Raw genomic sequence first — 13,237 nt, 5'->3', positions numbered from 1 at the left:
CATATAATAAAAAAAGAAACATACAAAGGGAGAAAACACCAAAAAAAAGACAGATATCTTAAATCCATTTAGAAATTGGATCCCACATTTTTGATCCTTGCCTTTTTTTCCTTATCCCCTTAAGCCTATACATAGCCAGTTCTAAGTGATATATGGAAAGCAGCTTACACTGCCATTGATGAAAAACTGGGGGTTCGGTATCAATCCAGCGAGAAGTTATACAGAAACGGAAAACGGACATACAGATAAACAGAAAAGCTTCTGCAGCAGTAGATCTAATCCCAGACTGATCTGCTTGAAGGCCAAAAATTACCAGTTCAGGAGAAAATTTCACAACAACTCCTAGATTATTATTAATAAAAAATTCGATATCAGTAATAAAACGGGAGAGTTTCTCACATTTAAAAAACTTATGGATAGAGTTCGCATCCATCTGTTCACAACGATTACATCTCGAATCACCTCCAGCCTTCCACCTCGCTACTTTGATAGGAGAATAGTAAAGATCAAAAGTCGACATATAATGTTGACTTTGGAGCGATCCATTAAAAAGTATCTTGATGGATAGCTCGATTGATCTTCCCATATCGATATTTACAGAATCTAGCCTCCTTTGCCATTTATTCTCTATGAGAGATAGATCTTCGAGTTGGTTAATGGTAATTTGATAAACCGGACCTATTTTCTTGGCTTTCCTGGTAGTTTCTAATATCTTATTAGGGTTCATGCAACAGTGAGTAAGAAGACCTTTAGATTCTAGAAAGCTCCGGATCTGGAGATACTTAAAAAAGTGATTCTTCTGTACACCATATTTAATTTGAAGAGCAAAAAATGAAGAGAATTGACTATCTTCGTATAGGTCACCCAGAACCTGAATACCTAGAAGGAGCCATCTTCTTAAGATTGGATCATGAAAAACGGCTGATATGGCATGATTATTAAACACTGGAGAATAATGGCTAATTTCACCCAAACAGAGGATTTTTTTCTTAATTTGTCGCCAGATTACAAAGCCAGCTAAAATAATTTTAAATTTGTTTTTTTCGTAATAACTGGGTTCAATAATTTTAACTAAACATTGAGGAGCCGCCTTGCCTAACAATAATTCATAAACTGAGGGATAAACGGATTCTTCAGTAATAATATCCGGAAAAAGGAGTATACCCATATATCTTAAAGAAATAAGCCAATAGTACAACCGGAAATTAGGGACTCCCCACCCACCTTTTAACCAGGGCAGGAAACACCATTTCAGGGCTCGGCGGGAGCGATGATACCCCCAACGGAACCTGGAAACCATTCTATCAATCTTTGTAAAATAATAAGCCGAAAATAGGAGAGGTATGGTTCGGAATAAATATAAAAACTTGGGAAAGATTAACATTTTGATTATATTGACACGACCATAAAGGGAAAAATGTAAGTTATTTAATCTCTCTAAGGTTTTGTTAGAAGAGTTTAACACAGGTTCAATATTAAGACGTACAATCTCATCGATCTTGGATGAAATCGTTATCCCAAGATATTGAGCTTCAGGATCGAAAACTAGGTCGTTGGGTCGGCCGAAATCAGAATGAATTAATTGAGTTTTGGCCACGTTTAATTTGTAGCCGGATAGAACGCCAAATGCTTCAGCCAAGAGAATAATTTTTGGTAAAGCACGTCTGATGTCTGTGGTGGTTACAGCCACATCATCCGCGTAGGCGAATACTTTAAATGAGTTATTTTCAATTTTTACGGGTATGATATCTGTATCAGGGGATAGCTTACGTAAATATGGTTCTAAGTATAGAGCGAACAACAAGGGGGAACAAGGACAGCCTTGTCTTGTCCCCCTTGTTATCGCAAAGCCCTTAGAAAGAGAGTCGGTTATTCTTATGACAACTTTGGGTTGACAATAGAGAGCTTTAACTGCCTTAATATATGTATTAGGGAGACCCATCCAAAGCAAAACAGACCATAAGAATTCCCAGGCGACCCTGTCGAACGCTTTTTCTGCCTCCAACAGGGCCACCGCAACTGGGGATTCAGAGGCCTGTGCCCAATCTAATAATGCTATTATTTTTTTAACGTGGTCTGTAGTATCTCTTTTTAATATAAAGCCATGTTGTCTAATGGATAAGAGAGTCGGCATCAATGGATTCAATCTATTAGCAAGGATCTTTGAATACATTTTACTATCAGTGGTGATTAGTGAGATAGGCCTGTATGACCCTAATTCTTCACTATTTTTGCCTTTCTTTTTAAAAATAACTATGGTGGCATGAGACCATGACTCTGGTGGATTGCCAGCAAAGGCAGAACAGAAAATCTTCATCAGTTCTGGCTTTAGAACTCCTCTGAAATCTCGATAAAATTCTAACGGAATGGAATCTGGACCCATAGCTTTGCCGAGCGCGAGTCCAGTAATGGCTAATTCGATCTCCTCCCAGGTAACTGGGGCACTAAGAAACTCTGCGTGTTCTGGAAGCACTTCTTTAGTATTTATCTTGTCAAGATAGTGCTTAATATCAGGTTGGTGATATAATAATTTGTAAAATTCATTGAATGCTGCCAGTATATCTTCTTTAGAAGTTTTAATGCCCCCATTAGGATCTTGAATTTTAAGAATCTCATTAGCGGTGGTTCTTTGACGTAATCTTTGCGCAAGCACTTTACCGGTTTGTTCGCTCAATTCATAGGTTTCTGTCCTGTATTGAATATAATCTGACGCTACCTGGTCGGCTATATGGGCATTGACTAAACTACGTTTAATTGATAAGTCAAGTTGGGATTCCTCTATGTATCTATTAAGTTTGATACTTTCAGCTAGTTGTTTCTCTGCGTGTAGAACCATATCACAATCCTTTTTAAATTTGTTCCGTTTATTCATTAATTGAAGATTGGCATATTTTAATGTCTCTCCACATACTATTGATTTAAATGTGTCCTAAACTATTGGAATTGATGCCGACCCATTATTTATCTCCAAGAACTCCTGAATAATATTAGACATAAACTGAATATAATCTGGTTGTGAAAGTAAATTCCGCTGAAACGTCCAAGTTGATTTCTTGGCCTGTCCAGCTGAGGAGAGATTAAGCTTTAAACAAAGAGGATTGTGATCTGATAATAATTTAGGAAGAACTTCTAACCCAATTTTGTCCAAAAGAAACGGAGATAGGAAAAAATAATCAATACGGACAAATGAGGATTTTTCTCTGCTCCTATAAGGAGCAGAGAAAAAGGTAAAGCCGGGCTCATCTGGGTGAAGAATATTCCAGGCATCTGAAAGACCATTATCTAATACCAGATTCCGCAGAGCCTTAAACGATCGTGGCTTCAGACCTCTGTATCTTTCATTTTGTCTGATGCTGAGCTCAGAATCGATGTGAATATTTAAATCCCCACAAAAAATAATGGGAATAGTGCTGAAAGCAAGCTCCAGGTTTAGGGAGTTAAATAGCTCAGAGTCGTCCAGATTGGGGCCGTAGACTGAGTAAATCATGATCCTATTCTGAAAAATTAGGAGTTCAGCCGTGGCCCACCGGCCCCATTTATCAGCAGAGGTCTTGATTACTGTGTCCAAATCCCGGCGCATGAGTATAGCCACACCTCGTTTGATGCCTGACTGCCTGGAAGATATTAACAAATCCAATCCCAGATTCTTTAGCAAATCCCTTTTTTCCCAAGATAAGTGTGTCTCTAGGAGACAGAGGATATCTATTTGTAACAAATGAATCATTTTGGCCAAAATACCTCTCTTTTTCATATCATTGAGACCATTAACATTGAAAGTACACATTTTAATTACCCTATCCATTAAAAAGTGAGACAAAAGAAGAGATTAGAAGATCAGAATCTATCAAACAGGGCTCCTTATTAAATCTGCGACAAAACTTATTGTCTACAGAGTTCAGTGCTTTGCCCAATATTACGGCATTAATAAACCAATCTGGACAGTGCTCCATATCCTGCTTATATCCAATCATTATCATCATATCTTGCACAGCTTCGACTGATGTTGAGTTACACCTCCACCACCCCCACCACCCAGCCACACCCTCCCTACCCGCCCCTGAGACCCTCCCCCCACCCCTGCCCACCTTATGAGGCACAGGGACAGCCAGTCCCTGGGATCACAGAGTGCCTCCCCGCCCCCCTCCCAGATGACCCGAAAAAGAAAAATTAGTATTCAGTATTCAGCTTGATCCAGCCACATAACCATTTAAGTCCAAAATAGCTACAGTATTTAAATAACATTTCTACAGAAAAAATACATCAGTTCATAAGGAAACAAGGTATTCTTTTGCCAAAATTTCTGAAACAAAGTATCTCGTTTGGCCTTTAAATATAACTTTGAGCTTGGCTGGATTTTGTAAGTAGACAGTGGCGCCTTTTTCTTGAAATCCTGCTATTAGTTGCCTGAGCTGCCATCGCTTAGTGACAGTGGACTGGCAGAAATCCGGTCTGACGAAAAAACAGCACCCATTAGCAGAGCGCTTTTTATCAGGTCTGGCCAGATCAAAGATAGCTTCCCTGGCTAGAAAATTATTAAATCTGACCAGAATAGCTCTCGGGTAATCTCCTTCTTTAGGCTTGGATTTAGTTTGAAATGGGAAACGATGAGCGCGCTCAATGACCACCGACCAGTCCCAAGATGTAAGTTCTGGGAACGCTGTGAAGAAGAGTTCACAGATGAATTTCCAGACATCTGATCCACCAAGATTCTCAGGGACTCCTAGCACACGCAGGTTGTTTCTCCGCGATTGGTTTTCCAACTCAGCAAGCTTGAAGCTAACATCATCCCTTTGTGCTTTAACAAAGGCAAGTTCCTTCTTTTGTGTGGCGACTTCGTCTTCGAGGGTCGATATCCTGGTTTTGGCTTCTGACACTCTAGCCCTCATATCAGTGCATATTTTGGTGATGTGGCGGACAGCGTTTTTCACTTTTTGACATGTGCCTTGTGTACGTGCAATCTCCATTTTAGTATCTGATCTGTGAGCCAGTATTGTTTGATATATCATAGAAAGAGTCACTTCTGGGCAGGGATCAGAATCGGGTTCTTCAAGAATGGCTTGTTCATTTAAGGAATTAGACTGTGGGGGCAAATAGTCCTCTGCACCATTAGATCTATTCCTAGATGAGGATGATCTCCTGACCCTGTGTTTCTTTAGTTATACTAGAACCAGGTGAGGTCTCACTTGCCCCCGTCTCCTCTCCCAAGCTGCTATCCTCTGGATAATCGGCCCAGTCCTTGTCTAAGCTTTCATCGGAGGTAAGGTCAGACATGGAAAAAAAAATTTCGCTAGCCTCCAGGACAGTCTCTTGGCACAGGATTTCGGTGGGCACTGATATGCTCTGAGCAGAATTAGCCGTAGAGCTAGTCACAGTATTAGAGAATTCCCCGTTCCCAGTTCCAGCCCCAGCAACAGAGTTCAGGGTATTTGGCACTACGGGTCCCGTAATGCAGTGCGACGGTGATCCAGATACCGGCGAGGGCTCAGAGATATGCGTTGCTTCTTCTTCAAAATCAGGGTTTAATAGAGTTTAATTAATTACAGCATTATTTCCATTTCCCCCGGTAGCCTGTACAGAGCCCACAATGTTATCGGGTTGAGCTGGGTCTCCCAAATCTGCAGGTGGAGGAAAGATTGTCGATGCGCGCTGTATGAGAGCATTTTTAACAGCTTGTTTCTCGAAGAGTGCAGGTACAGTATGACTGAGATTCCTGCTCAGAGGCTCTCCCCCTTTTTTTTACAGTAGAAGCAGATGTAGAAGTAGACTCACCAGGTTTCAGCGTCCCACACATTGAATTGGCGGCTTCCAGCTCCTCGGCACCATCAGTGACAGCATGCTTATTCTTCCCGCTGCGGGTGTTTGACGGCTTCACCTGAAGATTAGGATTTTTTGGCGGCATAGCAATTAGATGAGGAACAGAGTAAAGCAACGGTTGTTTGATCCAGCAAAACGGGAAACGCTGAGTGCAGTAACAGAACCGGGGGAGCTGAGCAAGATAAAGCCACATGAGAGACAGCCGAGGGGAAAGCCGGAGCAATCCAACGCCGGCAGGGTCGTTTTAGGCTCCGGGGGACCAGTTGATCGTGAAACACGGGAGAACCGCCGTGATCCTCCAAGCGGTAAGTTCCAGCCGGTAATAGCGAAGGGGGGGAGCCCTGGAGACCTGGAAACCTAGTGAATGTGTTCCGATATGAAACTCAGCGGAGACAGCGGATACTGCTGCAGGTTTAGAAACGATGACAAGTTTGTTGCTTTTGGCGTCTTTCACGCCAAAAAGCACCGTGAGTTTAGGCGCAGGTTCACAGCAGGACCAAGTTCAGCCGGTCAGTCTTTTTTCAACGCCACTATTTCTTCGGGTCAGGGAGTCAGGGAGGAAGACGGGAAGCAGCTCACACCGCTAAGCTAGCGGTCGCCATCTTGTCTCCAAGCCACCCGCTTCTCGAGATGTGACACCTCTCAAATACATTCTTGGTTTGCTATTTGGATCTGGGGGCCCTGAGTCGGATCTGCTATATCTGTGTCGGCTTTTCTTGTCATTCTCATTTCATTCAGATATTTTAACTTGTTCATTTTTTTGGGATAAGGACCCTAAATATATATCATGACCAGTTTACCTACAAAGTAGTAAATCTGTACCAATAGAAGTACGCTTTGAGTGTGGGCAAATTTACATTCAACATTGGCAGTAGTAAGCTTGGAATGCTCTGCCAGTCTCAAGTTTCCATTCAAAAAGGGCAAATGATGGGTGCAATGCTGAACAATGGCAAACATTCACCCCCAAATCTGGGCCTAAATCTTTTGTTTTTTTGCTCACCACACCATTCCAGTTTGGACCCAGCCAAACGCCAAACAGTTTTGACCCTGCTCCCCATGGAAACATTCCAGCCCTAACTGCCTGGCCAGTTCCTCCCTGGACCGGACACAAGCATCCTAGGACTGGTTTTGGGGTATCACCCCTCCTCAGCCAGGGTAGATTGACTCTGTTGCATGGTGAATACAAGACCCACATCTGGGCATACATGTTCCACTTAGGGCGACAAATGCAAAAAGAACAAATTATGGACGAATTGCTGAACAATGTGAAAGACTCATCCACCATAAAGAAATCTGGGCCTAATCCCATTGTTTTTTGCTCACCACACCATTCCCGTTTAGATCTAGCCATATGCAAATCAGTCTTGACCCTGCTCCACCATGGGAACATTCCAGCCTGAACTTCCAGGCCAGGTCATTCCCATACCAGAAACAGTCACCCTAGGACCGATTTCAGGTTATCACTCCTCATGAACCAGGATAGCTTGACTACTGTGGCATGGTGAACACGGGACCCACGTGTGGGCATACCCATCCTACTTAGGGTGACAATTGCATAAGAACAAAGGATGGATATTATGCTGAGCAATTTTAAACACTCACCCCCAGTACAGACATCTCGGCCAAATTCCATCGTTTTTTGCTCACCAGCCATATGCAAATCAGTCTTGACCCTGCTCCCCATTCCATTGGATTTAGTTTGATATTGTAGTCTCTGAGAGCGAAGGTCTAGAGTTACAGTGGAAATGTTAGTTAGTATGGGCTATCCCAAGATCATCTTTATTACAGCTAGGATCTCAGCCCAAAATGGTTAAATCAGACACACCAGTTATATCTGATATCTCCTAGCAAACTCCACCTTCTCCTACACATTGCATTTGGTGCGGGAAGCATTCGCCCAGTTTGACGGGGTGCAAATACCAGTTGCACATTACTTTGTAAAGGACCTCTCAACTGCCATGCTATGATAGTGTTTATGTGTGTCCTGCCAGTGTGTAATCCACTGTCTTTCACTAATAATCTACCCTATATTGCTAGCCCAGTGTATATTTTAAGCATGTGTAGTCGGTAAAATGGAGTGCAATAATATGTATTAGAACATTGGAATGTTGGTAGCTCCATTGAAAACAATGGATTGCTCCGGGCTTATAATGGCTGGTATAAGCCCGGAGCTCCTACATTATAATGTTTCTTTGTTCACAGCTCTGGCTGTGAACAAAGGCTTCAGGGAGCCTGAAGAGATTTCAATCCCCTCGCGCTCCCTGAAGGCTTTGTTTTATGTGTTAGAACAATCTGCCCTCTAGTGGCAGAATATTCTAATAGCCTTATAGCCCTTCGTAGCAGGGCTAAACCGGCTATTAAAGTCCCGCTGCTTTGTTAAAGTCCCTCGCCTTCGGCTCGGGCCTTTAACGCTGCAGCGGGCCTTTAATAGCCAGTATAGCCCGCTACGGCGGGCTATAAGGCTATCATATAGAAAAGTTATCCGCCCTCTTGACTCACTTGCTATTTTAACACATTTTTCCATGGGATAAGCTCGTAAGTGGCTGCTAGGCTGGTTTGCGGCTGCATAACCTAGTGTCTTAGTTGGGTATATTGGAATCTCTAAGATAATTGTGCTTCTGCTTAGATTAATTGAAATGCAAAACCTCCTGTCCACTACGCATATGCAAGATTGTAAGGCACTCTCCTAATCTCCTTTTGTCAAACAGGCCGGAGTAGAGAGCTGGGATAAAGGTGGGGTTAAAATGTATGGGAGTATGTGAAGATGGAAAAGTTGGTCCTTGTGGATATCTAAAGAGAGAGTCCCACATCACAAGCGTTTTGCTAGTGGGCGTCCTAATGTAGGCATTTGTGGACCTATCTAGTCTGGGTTTCCAAATTACATCCCTTATTATTTTGTCCACAACAGCCCAATCCATATGCACCCTATGCTTATCAGTGGCACAAAATGAACAATCTGCTGTGGCGTGAAGTTGGGCTGCCCTACAGTACTGATAAACATCTGGGAGAGACAGTTCTTTGGCCATCCTACTAAGTTTGTACAGTTTATAGCCTAATCTTGCATGTTCATATTTCCAAAGAAATAGTAGTGTCATGGATTAAAGGTCTGTCATGGATTCTCTGTGTACCAGGAGGGCCTAGAATAAAGATTTAGGGCCCGATGTAGGTCGGTCGGTAACGGCCGAAAATCGGTATTTTCGGCCGTTACCGACCGGTATTACAGAAATGGGATGTAGGGGCATGTGTAACTGATTCGGTAAAATTACCGATCGGTAAATCTACCGATCGGTATTTCTACCGAATCGGTAATTATGAGATGTAGGTGGGACTCTTCTGAGTCCCACAAGCCATACAGAATCGGTATTTTAACATCAAATTCAATTTGATGTTAAAATACCGATTCCGGTTTGCATGCACATGTGTGCATGCACACCTATGCCATATGACAGGCAGACCTGCCCTTAGGGCAGGTATGCCTGCCACATGGCACCCGAGCCTCTTTTGGGGGTGCCAGAGGGTGCCAAAGTGACACCCCCTGCACCCTTTGTAATTCGGTATTTAGCGATTCGGTAAATACCGAATCGGTAATGCCCATTCATTCCTATGGGCTTCAAAGCCCATAGGAATGAATGGGCATTACCGGTCGGTATTTACCGAATCGCTAAATACAGATTTTTACCGATTCGGTAAATGAAACATCTGGATGCTCCTACATGTCCCCCCTTCTTATTTACCGTTTCTTAATTACCGAATCGGTAAAATTCGGTAATTAAGAATCAGTAAATAAGTCCTACCTACATCGGGCCCATAGTCCTTGGAAATTAATTAGTTTTGATAGTATGATTCTCTCCAGCCTTGACGAGAAGAGTGAAGGCCATTTTCGAACGTCTTCTTTCAAAAAAGTTGTTCGCTGTGGATAATTGATTTTATAGTGGTCGTCAGGGTTGGGTGAGTTACAAAACCCCCAAAAATTCATGGATGTATTTGTCCATTTAAAAAGGAGAATGAGGGACCAGAGCATCCATTACAACCTGAGGAAGAGTAAGATCCAGAACTCTGATTTATTCATGTTTGTCTTCTATTTCAAAACCTCCTTGAATTCTTTCAGGCATTGTTGGAGCTTTGGCATCAATGTAGTCAGCACCATTAGGGTGAGGAGGAAATCCCCTACAATATGTGGAATTTTATACTCCTCCTACTCAAATGATATTCGCTGTAGCTCAGTCAACTGTCACCTATGTCTCTATGCTAAGTGCAAAGTGTAGTGGCAAGAATGGGCAACCTGGCAGATGCCAGGCTCCAAGGGGAGTAGATGTTAATATCTCCCATGGACATTTATTCTCCAGGCAGGGGAACTGTAGGTGCCATCCAAATGAGAGCATAGGGCCAAAACCAAAGTCAGAGCCAGAAAGTGTCAGTCTACCTAATCTGTCAGACTGGGAATGTGCCTGCTTTCAGCATATTTGCTATTTTCATTTGTGAATGAGGTTATAGATCATCAGTAGGTGAGCTGACTAATATGCAGCCGTTTGTTATTGACTTATATATGTTCTCATCAGGCCACATTGTCAGATCAGTTCTGAGGGCTTATTTAGGGGAGGGTTGATAGGGGTGGTACCTGGGGCACAATACAAGTGTTAATGTGCCTTTCAGCAAAAGTCTCAGCCCCTTTACCTGGCTCCATTAGTTGTCCGCCGCAGCACAGCCCAGCCTTTCGAAAAATTGCAAACACCCACAGTTTATGTGTCTTTCAAGGGGTTGCTCAATGGGTAGTGCTGTGGTGGCTTGTTCTCCTAGGCTTACGGTTAAGGCAGATTTATGGCAGGCCCTACTGGAGCCTAGGGCCGAACCTTCTAGGCGGCTGTTTTACTAGGCTGCGCCACCAGCGTTAATTTTTTTAAAGCACATGGTAATGTGTAATAACTAGTGCTAACCATAATTTCACTTTAGGCTTTGTTTTCTTTTATCATATATCACATGCAACAGTTCCTTGCACCCAACCAACCATTAACATCCAGGCCTAGCAGATGGCCACAGGAACTGGCCTGTGTACAGACCCTGAATACAAATACCGCTGCGCACAACTTTGCCCACAAATAGGAAGGGTGGGCTGCAACACTTGTCCTTGGTCAGACCTGGTGCACAACCCTTTGCAAGATGCCAACACCTTCTGCACACTGACTTTGGCTGTAGGTCTTGTGCCCAGCCCGCAGTGTGCAGCAAACCCCTTGTGCTCAGGGTCTTTGTCTTTGCACATCAGGGGTTAACTGCTGGTCTTCTTCTCACCCCAGGTGACAACCCTGTTGTGCATGGCTCAACACACCTAGTATGGCCAACTCTGCATAGAGCAGTTGGCCAAGTACTGGCAAAATGCCCAGAATACGTTTTATTTATATTTCTTCAAGATTTGCGAATCCCTATATCCCAGATTTGTGTATCCTGAGGCACCTCACCCGCCAACATTTGATATTTATTTTATTGCATGATGGGCCTCTTTGGTGCCCCACAGAGGTCTGGGGTCAGGGTAGGTTCTCTCTGCCCTCTTATGCCATTTGTAGATGTCACCAGAGGCAGCACATGCGCTGTCACTTGCAAGATATATTATAAATAAAACAGAAGAAACGAAACAGGGCTTAGAGCCTGCCTTACCATTGAATGGCTGTGACATCACTCTCATGTCCTTCCTACTCAGTAGTCAGCTCCTCTTGCTTTCTCTTTCTATGTTTGAAGGCTCCATGGAGCATGGACCAAGCACAGCATTCTGTAAGCAGCCAGTGTCCTTCCACTGGGACATATGTTTGCAGTCTGTATCCCCTGCTCACTGTCTTGGCTTGCCCTGTTATCCTCACACCTTCCCCCCACTGCCTATGGTTTGGCTTGCTCTCTCCCATCCCTCCGTCGATGATTGAGCCTTACCTCTCCTATCCCCCTTCCGCTGAATGTGTTGAATGTGCTGTTTTTGCTTACTCCCTCCCTTCTCCTGCCATCTGTCGTCTTGTCTGAGCCCCCCCATCCTCATGTAGCATGCCTGTCCCACCCTAGTCCTGCTGTCCAACTTTTTGTGCCAACAACCCGCCCACTCTGTGCTGCTTTTCTTGCAACTTCTGTCCCATCATGTGACAAAAAAAATCATAGACTAATCCAAATAATTCTCATACACGGGAGATATTTGGCTTTTTATGTGCCGTTTTAACCATATTGTGCAGCACCACGGCTGCTGGGCAATATGGCTGGAAGACAAATAAAAGCAATATGACACGGCCAGTATTTCATTTACTGCGTCATAGCAGTTTTTTAAATTTTACTTTCAAGTTCCATACAATGAGGCAACCTGGAAATCTCCCGGGAGAGGGGGTACATTCAAATATAAAAGCGAGATGACTCCTGAAAGACTAATTATGGAGAGGATGTGGATTAACGGCTAGGGCGGTCGACTTTGAAGCTGGGGAACCACGTTCTATTCTGGGGCGCGGCTCTAACATCCTGTTATTCTGGGCAAATCACTTAATCTCCCTGTGCCTAAAAATGAATGTGTCTGTCTGTAATGCAACTGGTGCTCATGTAAAGTGCTCTGATACCTTCGTGTCAAGTTTGCTAAAAAAAAAAAATACTTCAACAACAAAAAAACATTATACAATCAATCACTCAGTTAGGTGGTTGGTAACCAAGCTATCAAATCACTATGCCACATGTGTTAGGATACTTGGTTCTCTAATTGGTATTTGATATATCAAATCTTTGTTTATTAATCTAATAGAATAAAAACTGTAGGCATACTTTGTGGAGAAGTGTGGCTCAATGGTTAGAGCGGCAGACCCTGATGCAGAGGTCTGGCCCGGGACCAGGGTTCGATTCCCGCCTCGGCGGGTCTTGGGCTCAATTTCCCCGGACCTGATAATTCTCGCCTCAGTGCCTAGTCTAATCATGGGTCCCACTCTGTGACTCTGGGCAATAGCTTGCTTAATCTCCACAACGGCCCCAGTAGCGCTGTGGATGCCTGGCTTCACCTTGGGGGTGCCCAGGAGTAAACATTTCACAGGAAAGCCAGGATGGGTTCCGCAGCGGTATGAATACAGCGCTACGAGGCCTCCGGGTAGAAGTGCGCTATATAAAATACAAACATTTACATTTACATTTTACTTTGTCAGATATCAATATGAAAACGACTCAATTTTTTTAACATAAATACATTTCCATTGGGCCACATACAACAGCACCCCTTGCTTAAATAAGTCCTTATGTCTTCACTTGAAATCCTTTCATGTGGAATGAATCAAAGTCCATATAGAAGAGGCTGTAGTGGCCAGTACTTAAAAGTTTCGGTCTCTTTTTGTCTAATAAGTAGGTCAAACCAGTCTTGGAACATAATGTCGAATTTAACATGAACTCAAAATAAATCCCTGAAATTTCAATAAATGCATTC

General features: G+C 43.3%; 1 protein-coding gene across 1 annotated transcript in view; it reads left to right on the top strand.

The window, feature by feature from the left end:
* Positions 1–13,237, top strand: part of MAP3K9 (mitogen-activated protein kinase kinase kinase 9) — a 349,830-nt gene that overhangs the window by 220,255 nt on the left and 116,338 nt on the right. The gene's annotated exons all lie outside the window — the stretch shown is intronic.

Source organism: Lissotriton helveticus, chromosome 9 (genome assembly GCF_964261635.1).
Source record: "Lissotriton helveticus chromosome 9, aLisHel1.1, whole genome shotgun sequence".
NCBI classification, from domain to species: domain Eukaryota; kingdom Metazoa; phylum Chordata; class Amphibia; order Caudata; family Salamandridae; genus Lissotriton; species Lissotriton helveticus.
This window is presented reverse-complemented; position numbering and strand designations above follow the sequence as displayed.